At 45.7% G+C, this 16,026-nt stretch overlaps 1 long non-coding RNA gene across 1 annotated transcript; it reads right to left on the bottom strand.

Moving 5' to 3' along the window:
* Nucleotides 1–13,060: 13,060 nt before the first annotated feature.
* Nucleotides 13,061–15,023, bottom strand: LOC143767332 (uncharacterized). Its single transcript, XR_013213693.1, has 3 exons — nt 14,907–15,023; nt 14,597–14,737; nt 13,061–14,481 (listed from the first exon to the last, which is right to left on the bottom strand). It is a non-coding gene; the product is annotated as an uncharacterized LOC143767332 (long non-coding RNA).
* Between the last annotated feature and the right edge of the window lie 1,003 nt (nt 15,024–16,026).

Here is a 16,026-nt window from a genome sequence, read left to right as displayed (position 1 = left end):
CGACCGTGCTCCTCGCCAGAATTTCCTAGGTACAATGTCGGACCACACTACTTTTATGCCCGGGAAGGATGACCATAGCTGCCTCAGATCTTTTTTAATGTCATCAACTAATCCCTTCCCAGAGCGAGCTGCCAGATCATTTCCTCCTACATGTAGAACTAGAATATCTGGGGCTCTGTGGCAGTGGACTGCTAGGTGAATCTCCTGAAGAACCTGCTTCCAGACCAACCCCCTAAAGCCCAACCACCTAATGAACACCGCCTCTTTTGTGTAACCCAACTGTCTGCCGTCAGTCTGTCTGTCCGCTCGCAGCGCTCCCCAGTGAACATAAGAGTGGCCTAAGATCCAAATTAACAGTGGAACATGCCCTGCAACAAAGCAAACATATGTTAGTGACATGTTAAATACCAGCCGGCTCGGATCCTCCATTTCCATAAGGTCGCACGTAGGACAGGTAACGCTTTGATTCCCAGCGTCCAATTCTCTTTAAAACTTCGGTGCTCAAGCCTCCCACAGCCGCCTCCGTTGCGGCTCCAATGCGAAATGAATGCCCCCCATAACTACGTGGCTCTATTCCCGATTCCCTCAAACACCTGTGAAATATCTTAAACTGATATTTGTATAGGAATGTCCCCTCTTCGTGACATAACAACGATCCTCTCTGAGGTGGCCTAACGGACATAAATTGCTCTAAGCATCGGGACGGACACATAAAGGAATACTTCACCCTGCCCAACAGAACTCTCTGTCCTTTTCCTAACTGGTCCGTCTTTGATTTCCTAATCCAGAATTCCACTCCCCTTTTGGTAATCATTACGTCCTCAACTAAAATGCCCCCAACCTTATTCTTACTTGGCGCAACTAATTCTCCCAATCTCATTGCACCGAAAAAGGCCAAAGAAAATGCAAGCCTGAATAATCTTACCTCAAAGGGGGATCTGCAAACTGCCTTTAGACGCAGGCCCAACTTCTCTAGTAATTCAAATGAAACTGGCCGCCTATTATCCCTTTGGCTTCTTTTCCTACGAAAACCTCTAAGCACCTGTCTGACTATAAAAATTTTTGTCAAATCAGTACTATTCCTAAGTTTAAAACCAAAAGCCAACCCGAAAATTAACTGATTAACCCTAGCTGCAGACCACTTATCATCGGCTGCCTGCCTGATTCCCATCAATAACACCCCCACTTTCTCCTCATCTGTTAGGTGTTCCCCTCCCTGTCCTAGCCAGTGTTCCCATGTTTTCCATGACCGATGATATGCTGCCCATGTGCTGCTTGCCAAAGATGACCTAATTAATGGTCCGACCGCCCTGATACCACATTCCAGAGTCTGGGAGGGCAGGGTATGCCCTCTTCTTCCGCCTCCGGTGCCAGAGCCCGGAACCGCTCCCACTGGAAACGAGAAAGTGCGTCAGCTATTGAGTTAAATTCCCCCGGTACATATGATGCGGTAAACTGAGCATTAATAGATAGGCAGTCCAATACTAGCTGCCGCAAAACCCTGATAACTGGAGGGGAAGAAGCGGTTATGTTATTTATAGCCAACACCACACCCATGTTGTCACATTTGAAACGAATCCTCCTGTTTGCCAGCTGCCCTTTCCACAAATTAACAGCTACCAAAATGGGAAAAATCTCTAGTAACGCTACATTCTTGACAAGACCCAAACGGACCCATTCATCAGGCCACTTGGCTGCACACCATTGCTGCTGAAAATAAGCTCCAAAACCGCAACTCCCCGCTGCGTCCGTGTATAGATCAATGTCGGAATTGCAACATGCCCCTTCCATCATCAATGATCGACCGTTGTAATTTTCCAAAAATGTGTTCCAAACACCCAGATCAGCTCTGTTGTCAGCCGATAATCAAACATAATGATGAGGCAGCTTCACACCTGCTGTTGCTCCCGCCAACCTCCTTGAAAAAACTCTCCCCATAGGCAACACCCGACATGCAAAGTTTAAACTGCCCAGTAAGGACTGCACTTCCCGTAACGTAAATTTTTTTTTGTTTCAAAGCCCTGCGTATTTCTCCTTTGAGGGATGACACCTTATCCTCCGGGAGCCGACATTCCCATTTGACTGCATCGATCACAATACCCAGGAAGGAAATTCATGTCGTTGGACGAACCGTTTTTTCAGGAGCCAATGGTACACCGAATTCCTTTGCCACTAGTGTTGAGCATTCCGATACCGCAAGTATCGGTTATCGGCGGATATTTGCGGTATCGGAATTCCGATACCGAGATCCGATACTTTTGTGATATCGGGAATCGGTATCGGGATCGATATTAATGTGAAAATAAAGAATAAAAATAAAAAATATTGATATACTCACCTCTCCGACGCAGCCTGGACCTTACCTGATGTAACCGCCAGCTTCCGTCCCTAAGAATGAGCGCTTGAAAAACCTTAGATGACGTCGCGGCTTGTGATTGGTCGCCTGAGCGGTCACACGCTGCTGACTGGATCAGGGGGTGACTTGTCAACCGTAACATTATAAACCTTAGACCCCCGACTATCACTGTTTCCTGTATACGGGCTAGCGATGGGAGACAAACCCAACATAGATTGATAATTACCATGATCCCAGGGAGCCGAAGTCCCTCTGGTCGTTTCATAGTCCTCAGAGACGTCTTCTTCTCCGGACTGGGCCAGGGTCATGTCGACGTTGTGCCGGGCTGGCGATATCCTCTCTCTGGTTCCCATGGCGTGGAGGACCAAATTTCCATCTTCATTATTGGGACTCTCCTCCCGACATGGAAAAGACCCCCCCTGTGGGCTCAGCTCCCTCTCACCCTGGGGCCTGCCCTTTCTTCTCTGACGTGGGCCCGTCCCATCCCTGGAGGGGCTCCTGCAGCGCCGCTGTGCCCAAACAGGCATGTCCATGGACAGCCTCTCTGGGGGCCTAGTTCTTCGGGCAGGCCTTATGGGTCTTTTTTCAGCTGCAGGCATTTGCACCTCCCCCCCCATTTCCTCGCTAAATTCAACAGGCGCTGCCCTAGACAGCTCGTTCCCCGGGGTCCTTTGTGAAGGACCCCGGAAGCAAGATGGCGGCGCCCATTCGGCCACATGTTCTTGGGCTTCACCACGCTGCACTCGTACCGCCCGCCCCCCGGAACGCTGCCTGACATACACAGGCTGACCGGTGGGGGCTGGTCGCTGCGTCTCCCCGTTATCTGGCCGCCGCACTGAGGGATTCCCGCCGCGGGCAGCACTGCGGGGGGGTCGACAATTGCCCCTTTGCTGGCCTGCACTCCGGAGGGTGCAGTAATTCCCGCAGGCTGCACAGCGGAGGGGCCCCGGCTATCTGCCCGCCTCGCCTGGCCGTCAGAGCCAGAGGGGACACCATCTTGCTGCTCTCCCCCGAGACCCCTGCTACTTCCCCTCTCTGCACGCCCGGGAGGGCGTGAGGATTCCGTCCCGGGCGTGCTGGCACATGGACTTCTCAGAGCCCCAGACCTTCGCCCTGCTGAGCCCCCACCAACCCGCCGTCTATGTGTCCCCGCTCTGGATCAACGTGCCCCAGTCGTTCTAACTGGGATACCCACGCTACTACCACCCAGGATCCCACTAATGATAGACTCTAACCAGCCCGGAGGGTGCGTGGTTGCTGCGGCCTGCAATTTACCTATCAGGTTCTCCATGTCTATGATCGGTAAGTACTTGTTGTCCAGTCGTCCGTCTGTGGACAAAGAGAGCCCTTACGTCCCACCCAGTCCTTTTTTAACCCTTCTTTGGGACCCCACCTACCTTTGTCCTATGTCATCTCCTCCCTGCTCTCCCTTCCCCCAAACCCCCCCTTTCACCTTCCTGCTTTTCTTTTCTAACCACTCACTCTCTTCCAGTGTCATGCCCACTTTCCCCTATCCTTGCGTGCGTGTCCAACGGATACTAGATTGTGAGCTCCATTGGGGACAGCAATGTTAATGTATGTTAAGTGTGGCGGAATATGATAGCGCCATATAAGCAATGCATAACAAATAATGGATTCATGTACTGACTGTAGTCCTGATCATGTACAAATGTACCAATCCTTAACTGATCAGAGGTCGTCACCTGGCTGAGGCAGTCACCTTTCTACCCGAAGTGGGAAAGCTAAGCACTTTATAGAGCCAAAGGTTATAGGGACTTTTATTGTATACGAGAGGTGTTAATATCAATGCACAGTATCGTGTGGGCAGTATGCAAAGGAGGGAAAAGTGTAGTTCTAGTGCTGTATTCATCTAGTGACAGTGGTTCTGGCTCTGCCTTCATTTACCAATAGTGGTTTTGGTGCTGCATTTGCGTATTGATGGTGGTTCTATGTATAGGGGTGATGTGGTGCTGTTGAGGGAGGATTTAAATTGATCCTTCACGGTTAACCCAGTGATTTCCAAATTAATATATAAGGTGTTGCCGGCAACTGAAAATAACCAGACGGAGACGTGTGTCTCTGTATGGGGGATCGAGCAGATCTCTGGCCCCCGTTTATTCTGCATGACTTTATCATAGTCATAGAAATTACACTTCAAACAATCAGCATAAGAACACGCTCACGGTTCTTAGCCTATAAGAATGCAGGGACAATCTGTGCGTCAAAGTTTTGTAGAACAATACACCCTCAGTCTCATGTTCTACCGAGGTTGCAACAATCAAGGTCTCATCAAAATCTCATAACAGCTGTAACCTTTAGCATACTAACAAAATTTATATCAAAACAACAAAATGGAGTCGAAAAGCACAAAATGGAGATTCGTTCTTAATTTCTTCCTTCACATTCCCCCCTAGATAAATTTTGTTAATTAATGTCCAGCATCAGAGGTACTATCCCAAGCTATAAGCTCGAGGGATACTGGTCTTCACATGACTGGTGCCATGTTACCAGCCATGGCTGTTGCGGCGTACCCGTCCCCCCTGTATACTAGAATTTACGAATAACAATTATTGATAACAGTAGTGGGGATCTTTTGAAGACAGCCATGCGCTTGGCTTCAACATCTTCATCAGGTAACTTTGTGAAATCGGTGTAGAGAAGAGCAGGGGTGGCAACGCTTTTGGTTTCATCACTAGTTATCCTAGTGCAGAATTTCCTAATACACACAGAAATACACCAAAAAAACAAGTTTTAGTATTACATACATAACAAGGATAAAGGTGAACACTGGCAGCCATTTTTAAATACAGTTATATCTGCAAGCATAGGAAAAACTTACTGTTTCACAGTACAAGAGCATAGCAGTACAAAAAGTATAAAGATATATATTTTCACCTTGACAGTGCCACCATACTCTATATAGGGAAGCTGTGGGGCATTATATTGTGTAGAGGAGAACTATGGCCCATCATACTGTATATAGGGGAGCTGTGGGGCATTATATTGTGTATAGGGGAACTATGGCCCACCATACTGTATATAGGGAAGCTGTGGGGCATTAGATTGTGTATAGGGGAGCTATGGCCCATCATACTGTATATAGTGGAGCATCGAGGACATGATTTTGCATAAGGAAGCTGTGGCTCCACCATACTGTATATAAAGAAGCTGTATATTGGGGACCCAATGGACACTAGTAAATGTTAAGTGAGCATTTAAGAAGCATTCTTGTTAACCCTAGAATGCGTGACCATAGAAATCTACACTATTACGTACCTGGGGCCTTTGAGGCCTGTTTTCAAATAACATGGAATAACTCAAAAAAATTTTTTTTTCAAAGTTATTTGAAAGTAAGCATGCATTCCCACTAGCTCTGGGGTCCGCCTGGATGGGATTTCGTAATGGATCTGACCTCCTGGTGACCCCGGCTAAGGCTAGTAGAACGCGTACCTGGGGCCTCGCAGGCCTGTCAGCTTACTTTTTTATTATTTTCTGTAAAACTACTTTAGTTACAATTTTGAAACTCTAGGGGTACCGTCACACATTGAAATTTCCATCGCTACGACGTTACGATTCGTGACGTTCTAGCGATATCGTTACGATATCGCAGTGTCTGACACGCAGCAGCGATCAGGGATCCTGCTGAGAATCGTACGTCGTAGCAGATCGTATGGAACTTTCTTTCGTCGCTTGATCACCCGCTGACATCGCTGGATCGTTGTGTGTGACAGCGATCCAGCGATGTCTTCGCTTGTAACCAGGGTAAACATCGGGTAACTAAGCGCAGGGCCGCGCTTAGTAACCCGATGTTTACCCTGGTTACAAGCGTAAACGTAAAAAAACAAACCGTACATGCTCACCCGTCGGTGTCCTTCAGGTCCCTTGCCGTCTGCTTCCTGCTCTGAGTGCCGGCCAGAAAGTGAGAGCAGATCACAGCGGTGCTGCGATCTGCTCTCACTGTACGGCTGCACTCAGAGCAGGAAGCAGACGGCAAGGGACCTGAAGGACACCGACGGGTGAGTATGTACTGTTTGTTTTTTTACGTTTACGCTGGTAACCAGGGTAAACATCGGGTTACTAAGCGCGGCCCTGCGCTTAGTTACCCGATGTTTACCCTGGTTACCCGGGGACTTCGGCATCGCTCCAGCGCCGTGATTGCAACGTGTGACCGCAGTCTACGACGCTGGAGCGATATTCATACGATCGCTGCGACGTCACGGATCGTGCCGTCGCAGCGATGAAAATTTCAATGTGTGACGGTACCCTAGGTATTCCTCAGCTATATAGTTGTTAGTAATTTCCAGTTGTTCGTATATTTTTATGTTATAGGCATTTCGCATAGCAACGCTTTTTTTGTGACTACCCCATATTCACGTACCTGGGGCCTTTTAGGCCTGTGTGCAAATAACATGGAATAACTCAAATAAAAATACTTTTCAAAGTTTATTTTAAATTTGCAAAGTAAGGATGCATTCCCACTAGCGCTGGGGTCCACCAGGAGGGGATCCGTAATGGATCTGACCTCCTGGTGACCTCAGCTAAGGCTGGTGGAATCCTGGCATTCCATCAGCCTTAGCTGGAGTTACCAGGAGGTCAGATCCATTATGGATCACATTCTGGTGAACCCCAGCGCTACTTGGAACATAGCCTAAGATGTGTATAATTCCCAAAAAAAATTATGTACATAAAACAACAAAAATGTAACTAAACGGGCACGCCCAATATATTCACTCAGTACAATTTTTTATGATGGATACATTTTTTCTTATAAAAAGTTTTTACATAAAGTCTGTAGCAAACTTGGTGCAGGAATATTTATTTTCCACTTTACATATTCCCCCGACAATTCTTGCATATTATTTTTTCTTCAGAATGTTCCCTGCATACATTTTGTCCGCAAGTAGAACATAAACGCTCTGATTTTCTTTCTTTCTTTGCTGGACAAATATAGTAGCGCTTTCTTTTTTTTTCTCTTTGCTCTGGCTGTTCCTGAAAGCATATTCCACATCGGATCATTGCCTCTGTAATTTGCCTTGATAAGCATTTTGTGCTGCTTCTCTCTAGCATAGTAGGCATCAAAAGTTCATAACAAAGTTCTGTCAAAAATATACGTCTATTGTCCTTCCTGTTGGCATGGAATTCTGGATTAGTTTGACAATAAACAATATAGCTATTGAGGGATGACACATCAAGGATATTGGAAAAAAGGGCAACAGGCCAACGTTTAGTCTGCCTTTTACACGAATATTCAGTAATCATTTCGTCCATCTTGTTGACACCTCCTTTTGTCTTATTATAATGAAGTATAATTTCAGGTTTTTGTTTCCTGTCATTGGTGTCAATACTTTCATCGTGATGCATTGTGCTCAGTAGAATCCACACTCTTCCCAGCAACAGCCATCGACCAATAGTCATAAAGACTGAGTCATAAGTTCTTCCCCAACAACAGTACAGACAAAAAGACTGAGGAGTACATGTAAACCAAAGCAGGCCTCAAAGGCCCCAGGTACGTGAATCTGGGGTAGTCACAAAAAAAGCGTTGCTATACGAGATGCCTATAACATAAAAATATATGAACAACTGGATATTACTAACAACTATATACCTGAGGATTACCTTGAGTTTCAAAATTCTAACTAATGTAGTTTTACAGATAATAGAAAACAAGTAACCTAGCAGGCCTGCTAGGCCCCAGGTACGCGTTCTAGGGTTAAAAGAGCACTGAGAGTATTGTAGCCATAAACGGGGCAAAATGCGGACACTTTTGTATGGCATTTGCACAGTGTGTTAATCTTTTCAAGGGAGCAAATTTACCACATAGAAGGTGCAAATAAGTATTATTACGTTGTAAGGGGCACAGTCGTGGTATTATTACTATGTAAGGCTAGGTTCACATTTGCGGTTGAGTCCGCAGCGTCTCGTCTGCAACTGCATTGCAAAACGCATGCAAACTCATGATAATGCTGTGTTTTTATCTACATCACTTACGCATGACGGATAATAATAATAATTTTATTTATATAGCGCCAACATATTCCGCAGCGCTTTACAACTTATAGAGGGGACTTGTACAGACAATAGACATTACAGCATAACAGAAATCACAGTTCAAAACAGATACCAGGAGGAATGAGGGCCCTGCTCGCAAGCTTACAAACTATGAGGAAAAGGGGAGACAAGAGAGGTGGATGGTAACAATTGCTTTAGTTATTTGGACCTGCTATAGTGTAAGGCTCGGGTGTTCATGTAAAGCTGCATGAACCAGTTAACTGCCTAAGTATGTAACAGTACAGACACAGAGGCTATTAACTGCATAAAGTGTATGAGAACGTGATGAGAGGAACCTGAGAACCTGATTATGTTTTTTTTTTTTTTTTTTTATTTATAGGCCACACAGGGATAGTTAGGTTAATGCGTTGAGGTAGGCCAATCTGAACAAATTAGTTTTTAGGGCACGCTTAAAACTGTGGAGATTGGGGATTAATCGTATTAACCTAGGTAGTGCATTCCAAAGGCACCGCACGTGTAAAGTCTTGGAGACGGGAGTGGAAGGTTCTGATTATTGAGGATGCTAACCTGAGGTCATTAGCGGAGCGGAGGGCACGGGTAGGTTGGTAGACCGAGACCAGAGAGGAGATGTAGGGTGGTGCTGAGCCATGGAGTGCTTTGTGGATGAGGGTAGTAGTTTTGTACTGGATTCTGGAGTGGATGGGTAGCCAGTGTAATGACTGGCACAAGGTAGAGGCATCGGTGTAACGGTTGGCGAGGAATATGATCCTGGCAGCAGCATTCAGGACAGACTGGAGCGGGGAGAGTTTGGTAAGAGGAAGGCCGATTAGTAGAGAGTTACAATAGTCCAGACGAGAATGAATAAGGGAGACAGTAAGAGTTTTTGCAGAGTCGAAAGTAAGAAAAGGGCGAATTCTAGAGATGTTTTTGAGATGCAGATAAGAAGAGCGAGCCAGTGATCGGATGTGGGGGGTGTATGAAAGCTCGGAATCAAGGATGACCCCAAGGCAGCGGGCATGTTGCTTTGGAGGGATGGTGGATAAAAAAAATGCAACATTTGCACGCGTTTGTATGCGTTTTTGCATGCGTTCTAGTTTTTTATTCCCATGCGTTTGATAGGAAAAAATCGTTTCAAGAAGAATTTCCTTGAAACAATCCACGCCCAATGAGCGTTGCTCTTGGGATTTCTCTATATAAACCCTTGTACAGATGAAATCTGTAAGAAAGTCCTTACTGAGAGCTGGAAGAGCCGGGAAAAATATGTAGACAATCCTCTTTTCAAGCAGAGACTGTGGTTTATTCAGAGATTCGCAGCAAAACAGTACATAGAAGTTAAAGAGATGAAGCATGCAGGCACAAACAGAAGTCCAGACAGACAAAGTAACGCTGGGACATCTGGCTGTAATCTGGCCCTAGCCTGGCCAGGGTGTGGCACAGCGGCAGAATGGCGATGGAATGGCCATGTTGTGGCACGGCAGCAGGTTGGCGATGTAATGGCCCCGAACAACAGTAACAGGGGCTTTTTATACATTGTTGACAAAGCTGCACCTTGCAGCAAAGGGTGTATACATGATAACCTCATATTGCAGAGAGAAACATGTGTTTTAGAACAAAGAATACAGTGACACAATATGACATGAATTAACGTTTCCCCAAACAACATTACAAAATCATAAATCTCCATGTCCCTCTTAGCTAACCTTATTATTCCCATCATGCTTTTACCATGCTGCTATAGCTCTTCATACACTGACAGCTCTTGATTCTGGTTTCTATCTTAACTCAATATATATACTATTCACTACCATATAATACCACTTATTTCTATCACAGTGCCCTGCAGCTGTTCCAATTAGTCTCCCTGGACTCCATCCATTCTTACTAATGGCACTGAGGTCATTTTATACCTTTATTCTGGGGAGAGCCTCAGTTATTTTAGCAAAGTTAGTTGACTAGAGTTTGTCCAAGATGGCTGCTAGAGCCAACATGGATGCTCGGTATATTATGGCTGACAATTCTCTTACAAAATCCTCATATTTTGCTCCTGTATCCTGTGTCAAGATGGATCTTCGCATGAAGAGTTTCTATCGGAATCTGGATTTGGATGTCAACTTTTTTGTATCCTTTGCTTTTCTCTTTTCCGTTCTTGCTCACAAGCAAATGCAGAGAAGCGTCAGCGCTTTTGGCAGCACCCGATTCTTGAACTACGACAGAGCCGTGGAGCCTACCACTTCTTATTCAGTGAGCTTCGTGAAAACCCACAGAAATATTTTGAGTACACGTGGATGTCTCAAGACAGCTTCATGGAATTGCTGTACCGTGTACAAGGAGCCATCAGCAGGCAGGACACCCAGCTCCCTAGAGTGATTCCTGCTGAGGAACGTCTGCTGGTGATACTAAGGTATGTAATATTTCAACATTAACGCCTGTCATAATTATTATTGTTATGCAATGTGCTTAATATTTTTCCCTTCTTTTGTTTTGCTAAATTACTGTTTTAAATAATATTGCTATAAAAGCCATGTTCTTTCTCTTATTCTTTCTTTCTTTCTCTGTTTTGCAAAACCCCAGTCACAAATACTATTGTTCTGATTTATTTTTTTCTTTCACTTTTCGGCAGATTCTTGGCTACCGGAGAGACCCTATCATCACTCCATTTTCAGTTCCGGATAAGAATTTCAGCACTATCTGGGATTGTCGCAGACACCTGTCGAGCTTTGTGGGATGTTCTCTGTGTGGATTTTATCCCCCTACCCACCACGGAAATCTGGCAGCAAACTTTCAGACCAATTTTTTTAAGTTTGTGATTTCCTCAACTGTTTGGGAGCAGTGGACTAAAAGCATATCAGGATTACCAGACCGGCTGGAACTGGATCCGAGTACTTATAATATACTTATAATAATACTTATTATACTTGTAATTATAAAAATATTTTTCCATAGTGCTAATGGCGATTGCAGCTGTAGGTTTGTCGCCGTGGACATTGGATCTTTTGGTTGGTTGTGGTAATGACTCCCAGACATTTAAAGGTTGTATGGGAATTATTTTAGTTTCCCCCTGCCACAACCTCTTCCCAACACTCAAGGCACACCAATGCCATTTATTGTGGTTGGGGATGAGGCCTTTCAGGTATGTGGAAACCTCCTGAAACGATACTCCAGTTGAGACTTGAACCACACAAAAAGGATTTTTAATTACAGACTGACCAGGGCAAGAAGAACTGTTGAATATGCCTTTGGTATCCTTGTCTCAAAATGGCGCCTTTTAGGGACAGCCATTAATCTCAAAATTGAGACAGTCGATGAGATGGTGAAGGTGTGTGTGGTTCTGCACAACTACATAATGGCTAAAGAGCGACCCAACATTGAACTTGATGAACCTGTTTCTAACCCATTGCCAGATTACCATCATCACCCTTTGCGTCCTACTTTGTTTCTGACAGTGGACGTTTGTTCTGGCGAGATGACATGGTTTAGTGTTCTTGTAATGTTATGGAATGTTATGTACCTGTAATTATTTAAATTTACTTTAACGTTTGCTGATAATAATATACCTATAGTTAAACATCAGTTCCAAGTGTCCTCACTATTAGAATAATAATTTTTAAAATTTAATAAGGTGATGTCACGGGGAGACTAGGTGGGTAAGAGCTTATAACCCGGGCCCCTGCAATTTCCCTCAGACTAGGGAAATCCTGACTGACCCTCTACCTGGGGTTTACACTGAAGGTGTGCATGTCCGGGGCTCCACCCTCTCCCTACCTCCTGTTTTAGCCCTAGGCTAATACCACCGCCCACAACCCAGTGAAGATGTAATAACAATACCCACAATTAGAACAGACAAGGATAACGGAAAATATACTCCACACAACAGTCACTCAGGAATACACTATAGATGTGCAGGGCAAAATAAATACAAATATAGGAAGGCGTAAATAAGACACAGGAAAGTACACCACCAGCAACGATTCTCCAACTACCAGCTCACCACTCCAGACCGAGATAACAACGGAAAAGACAGAAGCTATAATCGGCGATGCCCAAAGATCAGGAGAACTATTTAAAGGAAATGGGCATGGCCCAGCTTCCAATCCGAGGATCAGGTAAATTAACCCCGGAACAGCTAGATAAAAACTAGCCGACGCCAATGAGCAAATAGTGGTCAAAAGCGGAATTGCCGCTGTCTGTCAGACGACCTGGTCCGAACAGCGTCCGACATGACAGGTGATCACCGGTTCACAACTACAGTTTTTATATAGTTCATTCAGTGTATCATACAGATTGCATGATACAGGGATTGAATTATAACCAAATTGGGTTATGTCACCCATGCTTTACACTACGCCTCTTCTCTCTGAGGTCAGTGCTATGGTAGGTAACATTGGATTAGCTCCATCGTCTCTTCAGTCTGCATTTCTATATTACTATATATTACTGCAGACTGAAGAGATGATGAAGCTAATCCACCTCATATCTTTACTCACCTGCCCGTGTGTCAGAACTATGGCACTCAGGATGCAGAAAACACTGCATCCCGAGTGCACTAGTGCTGACACCTGGGCATGGGAGCATTGTTGACCCCTGACCTTTTTTGCTGTATTAATATATATTTTTGTAGGATTTTCAGTCCTCTTTGTGTTTTTGCCACCTCATAGCTCCACTACACACACAAGAAGCAATCTGCTGTGTAAAGCAAGTAAAAAAGAGGAGCTGTAGATTGTGTGTCATGGAGATATGAGGAGGCAAAAACACAGTGTGTGTATACGGCGACATGTGTGTTGACGGCGCACGGTGTGTGTTGCCGGCGATGAAAGAGACAAAGATGAAGTAGTGATTGGGGGAAAACAACACAAATTTATTTCCCAAAAAAAAAAAAATAATAACTTTTACGAACCGTTGAGGGAGAAATGTTAGGGACCTGGGGGGTGTGAAGCTGGGAGGATTGGCTACGGGTGGATGACGAAGGGGTTCCAGGGGAAGGGGTAACTAAACTTGTGGGGTCTGGGAGGTCAAGGATGGAAGTAGACAAAAAGGAGAGGAAGCATGGGATGGGAGAGACACATTGGAAGTGAGAGAAAAACTGGACAACACAGACACATTGGGAGGTGAGGGTGGAGGTAGCACGACACTTCTGCCTTTAGTCCTTTTTAATTTATGTCCACTTTTCTGTGACATCCTGCTTTTTTTGTTTCTCCTTGGGAGCGGTGGAATTAGCAGGGCATGTATCAACTCGACCCGTCCTGGTGGTGGACAGCTGTGCAGGTACTTCAGGCAGCCTACTGGTGGTGGCGGTGGGCAGCTGTGCAGGTACTTCAGGCGGCCTACTGGTGGTGGCGGTGGGCAGCTGTGCAGGTACTTCAGGCAGCCTATTGATGATGGCGGTGGGCAGCTGTGCAGGTACTTCAGGCGGACTAGTGATGGTGGCGATGATCAGCCGTGCAGGAGCAGGACTCGGCATGGTGGTTGTGGTGGTGGAGGGGATTGCAGCAGCACCCTGCATGGTGGTGGCGGTGTAGTGGTGTGCGGCAGGAGTGGGCATGGTGGTAGCCGTACAGTGGTATGCAGCAGAACTCGTTATTGCTGTTAAGTGTGTAATTGGTAGCACACATGTGCCTGGTGGAAGTACCGAGTCTGCTGCATAGCCTGAACGTAAGCAACGTTGCAGGCCTGCATCACGTTGAGCTGGAGTTCAGGCGTAAGGTGTTGCGACATGCCCTGCTCTATCTTGTTAAAAAATAATGTGCTGGTCTCTGGAGGTCGGCTTCCAGACGGTTAAGGCGCTGGTTGACATTGTGGAAAAGTGTGTTAATATGGGTCAGACCACTTTCCAGTCTATCTCCCAGCGCCTTTAAGCCATTCTGGAAGACCGAGCTCAAGTAAATAAACTTGGGCATGAGTGACCTGTCCGAGGCCTTCTGCCGCTGGCGGAAAGAGCCCCCCAAAAAGAGGCAGAGGACTAGGACAGAGGAACACCTGAAGGACCAGCTGCCTGTTCTCCAGCCTGTAACGCAGGCCCACTTGCTGCTTCGCTGGTGGATGGCTGGGACTGGTCCCTGGCAGTTCGATGAAGGACCGCTCTAGAGGACGATCCTGGTTCGAGGGTGCGGCTACAGGTTCTGTGAAAAGAAAAGAAAAGTAAAACATTAATACCAAAAAATATCAATTGTAAAAGCACCAACTCCTGTGGAATAGAAAAATTCAGATTAGTGAATACAACACAATAATACTTGCGTTCTCTGAGCAAGGACAGGCCTCAGGAAAGCCAGCAGCCAATGGTACTTGTATTTCCCTATCCTTGCTGCAGCACCACTGCCAACTTGGATCTCTTGTCCTTGTTGAAGCGATCATTCATCGAACGCCAACGGGTTTTGACTGTGATCATTGTGAATAGGGAAAAAAATTGTTAAACAATGTACATTAGCCCGGGATCACACAACCGTGTGTGATGCGAGAAACTCGCCGGAGTTTATCGCATCACACACGGTTGTGTGATCCAGGCCTTCAGGTTCACTGCGGCATCAGACCACACTGCAATACTTACGAAAAGCCTTTCTGATCCGTGACGTGGCATTGTCCCTGTCATCCATCAGCGCTTGGGCCACCTCATTCCACAGCCGCCAAATCACCACAGCGTCCGAGTGCTGCCGCTCCTGGTTGTCCCACAATGCTCCTACACCAGGGTGATGAGTAGGTCATTATCAATGAAATCCTCCTCCCGTTGTGGGACCTAGAAATAAAAAAAGACATTAATGTTGGAAAGATAAAACACTAGGGCAGAGACAGACTGCCGTATTTCTCGTCCGAGAATCGCATTGTAAAACTCGTACTGTCAGCTCTCCTGACCTGAGCTTGACAGCTGCATAGTAATCCTTCATACTGTCATGCTTGGGTCAGGAGAGGAGCCGGCCAGTCCGTGCAGTGCTATGCGATTATCGCAAGAGAAATACGGCAGTGTGTCTCTGCCCTTAAAACAAAAACAGTCCAATAGAAAAAAATAAAAAGTGTCCCAAAAACAGTCAAGAATAAATTAAAAAAGGCAAGAGTACCAACAACAGTCAATGATAATAAATAAAACCGGTCAAGAATACTTGCACACCGTCTTGCCACCGGAGCTTGGGCCTGAGTCTGCTGCTCCTGTTCATCTGCACTGGAAGGGTTCTGTAAAAATAACAATAAATATTTTGCCACATGTGTAAATAGTGACAGTGAATACTTACCAATCAGCAGCAAATGTACTCACTTCAGTCTCCTGTCCACTGCGTGAGCTCTGATAATCCGCGGAGGACATGATGAGGAATGCTGCAAGAGACAAAGAAATGATTACAGACTGCAGGGAGGAATAGGCAGACATAAAGCTTGTATACTATGATTTTGACAGAGTCTTCCAAACTTGAGTGCTGCAATGCTTTTCTCACTTCAAGAATCTTGAGAGAAATGGACTTCAACTGCCCATACCTACTTTTATAAGGTTTGTTTGGGGGATGGCTTAAAACAAGTTCCTAGAGATGTTTACTCAGAAGAACGCATGCGTATGCAAACGCAAGTCATTATGTACGCATGCGTTCCCACAGACTGTAATGCGTTTATTTGACTCACTCCTTCCGAATACCACAGGGAGCTTCACAAACACAAACTTTATTCACATCCCTTTTACATGGGTG

Source organism: Ranitomeya variabilis, chromosome 4 (genome assembly GCF_051348905.1).
Source record: "Ranitomeya variabilis isolate aRanVar5 chromosome 4, aRanVar5.hap1, whole genome shotgun sequence".
Taxonomy (NCBI): domain Eukaryota; kingdom Metazoa; phylum Chordata; class Amphibia; order Anura; family Dendrobatidae; genus Ranitomeya; species Ranitomeya variabilis.
Note: the sequence above shows the minus strand (reverse complement) of the source record. Positions and strands in the feature narration are given on the sequence as shown.